Source organism: Olea europaea, chromosome 10, assembly GCF_002742605.1.
Source record: "Olea europaea var. sylvestris chromosome 10, O_europaea_v1, whole genome shotgun sequence".
NCBI lineage: Eukaryota > Viridiplantae > Streptophyta > Magnoliopsida > Lamiales > Oleaceae > Olea > Olea europaea.
The window spans coordinates 27,357,585-27,363,584 of record NC_036246.1 but is presented as its reverse complement, the minus strand read 5'-3'; positions in this window follow the sequence as shown (position 1 = coordinate 27,363,584).

Here is a 6,000-nt window from a genome sequence, read left to right as displayed (position 1 = left end):
ATATGAATGCCAAGTTTAAAAAACAATTTTAGAAATGAAGCACAACAATCACATAATCCGTTCATGAAACACAGGTATATAATGCAAGTAAATATGCTTCCAGGTTACAAATTAATCACAAGAATTCAATCAACAGAGGAAACCAAGCAATAATCATGAATAAACCGGTAAGGATATCAAACCTAACCTAACAGCGAGTTTGGAATAATCTTACCAAACTGCTGTTGAAAAATAGTTTATATACCACCAAGTTTCTGAACCGAATTGCTGTAGACGTCAAGCCAGGGGCAAAATCATCCAACTTTTTTTGTAAGACCTGAAACAGAAAACAAACGACATCAGTGCGTTCAGGACATCGAAATAAGTAAACTGCCCGAAAAAAGCTCGCCGGAAAGTCCAGCCACGCGCCGTCACCGGAGTTCACGTGACGCCGGTGGCCGCTCCGGTCACGCGCCCCACCACAGGGAGCGCCTTGGTCTGCTGGTTATGGGTCCAGGGTTAGTTTCGCCAAAAAGTCAGTAGTTTGGCCGAAATTTGAAGTTTCAGATTCGGCCAAGAATGGGAATCGCGATTTCCTTGAAGTTTTTGATCGATTTTTGGACAGATTTCACTCTTCCTTGCTCTGATAATCCTTGGAGTTCAATCAAACAATAATCATCAATCAATAAAGGATTTCAAGGCAAAATCAAGAATATAAAATGGAAAGATACAACCCAATGTTTCGGCCGGAATTTGGACAGCCCCTTCTCCTCTTCCTTATAGCTGATTTATAGGCTCAGGAACAACTCCATGTCATGCAAATCACCTTCCAAAGAGAGAGAGAGAAACCGGCAAAGAACCTCGCCAGAAAATCGCCACCAACGGACCCTCAACCTTCAACCAAGCCGAAGGTTCAAAAATGTAGAGAGAGTCGACTGGAAAGGGAGAGAAAAGACCCTGTCTACCAAAAAAACGTGGGGGGAGCCTTTTTGTGTCAACCATCAAGTCAAAACATCTCCCCCAAGACAAGGCAACAAAAAATATCTCATAGATTAAATCCCGGCCGTCGATCCCATCCAATGGTCCATAATAAAACTAGACAAGCACAATCCATGTAAATTACACAAATAGCACTTAAGTCTAATGGAGTTAAGAGAACCATATTCTCACACAAACGGACCCTAAGTATATTTCCTGTTCCAGCTCCAAAGGTGAAATAATAAATAAAATATGCAAAACCAGGGATACGAAAAAGGAAAATAACCATACCTGATCATACCGCCACTAACTGTTCCATAAACAGGATCATCCCAAAAGAACCCAAGGTTTCTTGTCGCATAATTTGCTCAAATGTCAGTTCTGAGGCCATACAAGTTTACGAACATTAACTTCTCCAATTCTGCTAACTTCCATTCAAACTCCAATCCCAATTCAAAATATACTTGTATAATATATGTCAACTGCTTTTTTTTTTTACTTCAATGAAGCAATAAGTCATCAATATCACCAGCTTTTCATTCATCCAATTAAACAAATTCTTCTCCTTAGGTAACACTCGTTTTACATACATTTTAGTTACACAAGTTTCACTCCAAAAAACGTCGAATTAAACTCTTCTATATTCTGCATAGCATAACACACAATTTCTTTTTACAATTAAATATATATTTTTTCAAATGGTAGATTCTTTCCCTTAACATGTGTTTTTTATTACAATTAAAATTTGTTATGTTATTGAGGGTTGAGAAATAGTGAGAAAAATATATCACATTAGTAGTAAAAAAAATTACAGGAAACGAAATATTTGAAGAAATAGATTGCATAGATTTATTGAGTTTAGATATAAAGTTTTAATAAAATGAGCACATTTATGATACAAATGCAGTTTAAAAAATTGAAAAAGGAAAGAGGCATTGGTCTGGAGTGAAGAGGCATGATCGTTACATCAAGAAATAGAGAAAATTTGAGAGAAAAGATAAATGCTTAAAGCAAGAAATTTAACAATATATGACGTAAGCATAATATCATGCATGACGCCTTATGAACAGTCTCAGAACTCTCCAAACTATTCATAATGTGTCATCATGATGTTATGCTAACATCATTTATTGTCATATTAATTTTTCTTTTTTATCTCATTTTTTCCCCTTTTTTCTACACAACCACCGTGCCTCTTTATTCCAAACCGATGCCTCTGTACTCCATCAGCGTTTAAACCTGAATTCTCTCTAAACGATACACACACCCACCGAGTCATTTTCTATACTCTTTGTAGAAGTTTAGACCTTTCTATATATATATAGTACTTAAATTTTGTTGGCGATGAAATAGCTCATATAGCCCTAATACACTTCACTTATGAGTGATATAAAAAATATTTGAAACCTAAAGGTGATAAAGATTGCAGAGTAAGAACATGTTATAAAATAGGAAACACATTGTATTCAGTTGAGAACATAGAAACACTATAGGAATGGTACAATAATTTGGAGACATTAATGTGTTGTTCAGCACAGTAGTTTACTTGCATGCTATATTTTAATCTTTACATCTTTTTCAACCCTTTAATGAACTTATTAGACATGCATAGCTTTAGCTGGCCTACATATGCAAATGATTGCCTCAAATTCAAAAATATTATGCACTTTCATTTAGCAACATAACTCAACCACATACATGAACAGTGAACACAGTATCCACTTTATGAATGCAATAAATATCATTTGGGTTACAAAGGTTAACATCAATACCTCAAATGTGAGGCTCAACTTGAATTTATACTAATAAAATATCAAATACAACAATCTTACATTTAAATTACATAAAAAAAATAATAATAATAAAAAATACCTAAACTAAATTCATCTCAATTTGAATAAGCACACAGGACATAAAAATTCACACGCAACTAAATTAAACATCATAGGAAGCATCTATAATTAAAAAAAAAAAAAAAAAATAAAATTACACAACTCTTGACAATTTTATCAATAATGCTATGGTGATCGAATTTTTTAATATGACGACTGATCGACGCTGACAATGGGAGTGAGCCCACTTCTTTTTTGGACTTTTTTATTCGCAGGACCACCTACATGTGAGAGAATGTCAACCATTATGTCAAAAAAAATTCGGGCAAAGTTGTTTAATAGCAGTTTTATTGACCTTAAATTAAGAGAACATTAACTCAATGGTAAACAAAAACAAACCAAACTCAGATGTTGGAGAGTTAAGTGAGAGAAATTAAAGGCGGCTATGATAGCAGGGATTCATTTCTTGGTCCAAAGGATGATGAAGAATTGAAGGTGAGGGACCCTAAAGCCGTGACTGAGCAGAAGGAGGAGAGAAGCAAGGGACAGCAGATTGAGAAAGAGGAAGGAGCAGAGTTGGAGTGCGAGAGAGCTCAAATACTCGAAAATGATTCAGCAACAGTAGTGAAAGTTGGTACAAGTACCGAGGAGAATGTTATAAATAAGGTAAATGATTCAGAAGCTGGGACTACCCAGAAACATGTTGGAACTGTAGAAGAAAAAGTGATTCTAAGACCTAAATTAATCATAGAATGCAATCTACTCTTCAGCTGCATCAGAATTTTTTTGACAAATACACCATACAAAGTTCAATAAATCCATGCGATTTAAAATTACAGAACATAAACTACGCATAAAATAACTGAAAGAAATCACATTAAGTAGAAGAACAATTCAATAATCGCACAAATGAAAACTATTAAAAGGTGACAGAGTAGAGTTTGGTGTACCTTAAGAAATTATCTCCGATGTAATGCAAATAAAACTTTAGTATTAAAAGGGTGTTTTGTTGTTGATTTCTTGTAAAGCAATTAAAAATAACTTAATAGAAGGTAGTGCTAAATAATAAAATTATTTAGAATGAAATCAGTGGCGAATCCAGAATTCCCGACGGATCCAGATAGGGCGGCCACCACCTAGATCCCCCACTGAATGGGATTATACATTTTCAAAGCCCTGCAATGCAAGGTAGACCTGTAACCAAAAGAAGATAGCCAACGGAATAAAATGTTCTAAATTCCTGAAATTAAGAAATTCATCAACGATGATGAGAAAACCGAAGCAGGATCGAATTAGGATCATGGAATAAACTTTCAATAAATATAACTATAATAAGTTGGTAATAAATCATTAGTTTCCCCTTTTTCCTTTTCTTTCCTTTGTTTATCAATGATTCATTAGACAACTTCTCTTAAAAGTTCACTATATGTGCACAGATTATTAAAGTCTAAATATGATTTCATCACTTTATTCTTGATCCTTTTGAATCCATCGCCGTCCTTATCCATTCTTTTTTTTAATTGAATTTATCTTTATATTGGTTCATCATATTCTGGTATATCAAATAACAATTAGAAATCAAACCTAACAAAATAGTTTTTGTTACAATTTATCAACTTGAGAAGCCATAAATTATTAATGTACGAAAAAATTAAAAGTTTTTGTGAAAGGGAAAACATTGCAAGAAAGTAATATCACAGGATCTAGAAAATATTTAATAAACATGAAACTTCAACAAGAAGTTGATATGGGTCTATAAAATTACAATAACGTGCTCACATCAAAGCAAAACTAATAACTCGAAAGCTGAATAAAAGAATAAAATAAAATACATATAAACATCATTAAACGTGACATGTACAACCATAAGAAATGACAATCATTTCCTTAGTTTGCCGAGTCCTCATTCTTTCATTTAAAGTAGGTCTGTCGAAACAGTGCTGCCGAGAAATTAATCAAACCCTCCCAAAAATTAGACACAACTTATTTCAATTCATGAAAATTAACTATGAAAAAACGCACACGTGAACAGCAGATACAGATATTTAGGAATCCCAATTGGTTTTTCTCAGAATAGAAAATTCATGAACGATAGAAGTGACTCTTCGAGGAATCTGATGAATAATGATAAATTGCTCCTCTACGCAGCCAATCCTGGGAAGAAACGAAGGAAACTGAACTGAAAGAGTTCATGAGAGACAATACAATACAATACAACACAACAAATCGATCGTGGAGAAAAGAACCGAGGGAAATTCTGTGAGGTTTTGTTAGGGTTTTTATTGTCGAAAATAGGATCCGAAAGGATGAAAATGAGAAACGATGAAGTAACAAAAGTATCTGTTGACCCCAATAAATGTTGCCAACAGATATTGGACTCACCCACGCACATGTAAGCGAAAGTCCAACACGCTAAGACACGTGGAGGGTCTAAAAAGGACAGATCAAGGCCATGGGAGTAGTTCAACAACGCGGGACGAGAACGTTCTGAATCCGACGATATGATCGTAGATCGATTGTACAATAATTACCAATCGATGTTTGGAAGCGTATATTTGAATATGTATAAAATCATCTATGTTGCAGGATAATGAGAGAGAGTTGAGTAAAGTATAATTTCTTGTATTGATTCTTGCATTAGCCTTTGTATGGGGTACATAAGGAAGTATTTATAGTGTCACTAGTTAGATCGTGGCCTTTAGTACGAGGTACACGTGGCCTCATCCGGTTGAGTTACATGTCAAATTGTAGGTATCAGTCGCACCTAGCCCGTTATACATTTATTGATTGGTAGAGCCGCCTCTACTAGTGACAAGACTTAACAAGTACACTCATGACAAACGTCCTATTAATCATTCAAGTAAGATCTTTGTGCACAAGATCTTTTGGGAGAGGTGTCTATGAAAGATGTTGCTTTGTGCATCGGATGCTGCCACCTCGTCTACAGAGCTTCGGAAAATAGGGCATCGTCCACCTTCAAAGGGCCTCGGCATATGGGCTTTGGAAGCTCCTTATGAGGCCATGATAAGTGAGCCTCGATGTATATGGGCCTAGGCATCTGTGGACCTCGATTTGTGGGCCTCGGCTATTCAACTTACCTTGGATTGAGTGCCACGTGGTTCGGCATGAGTTGGCTGTGGGCCCTGGTGGGTTGCCCAAGTGTGCAAACACGTAACAATATCTTTTCTTTAAAATGATAACTTTTCTTTAA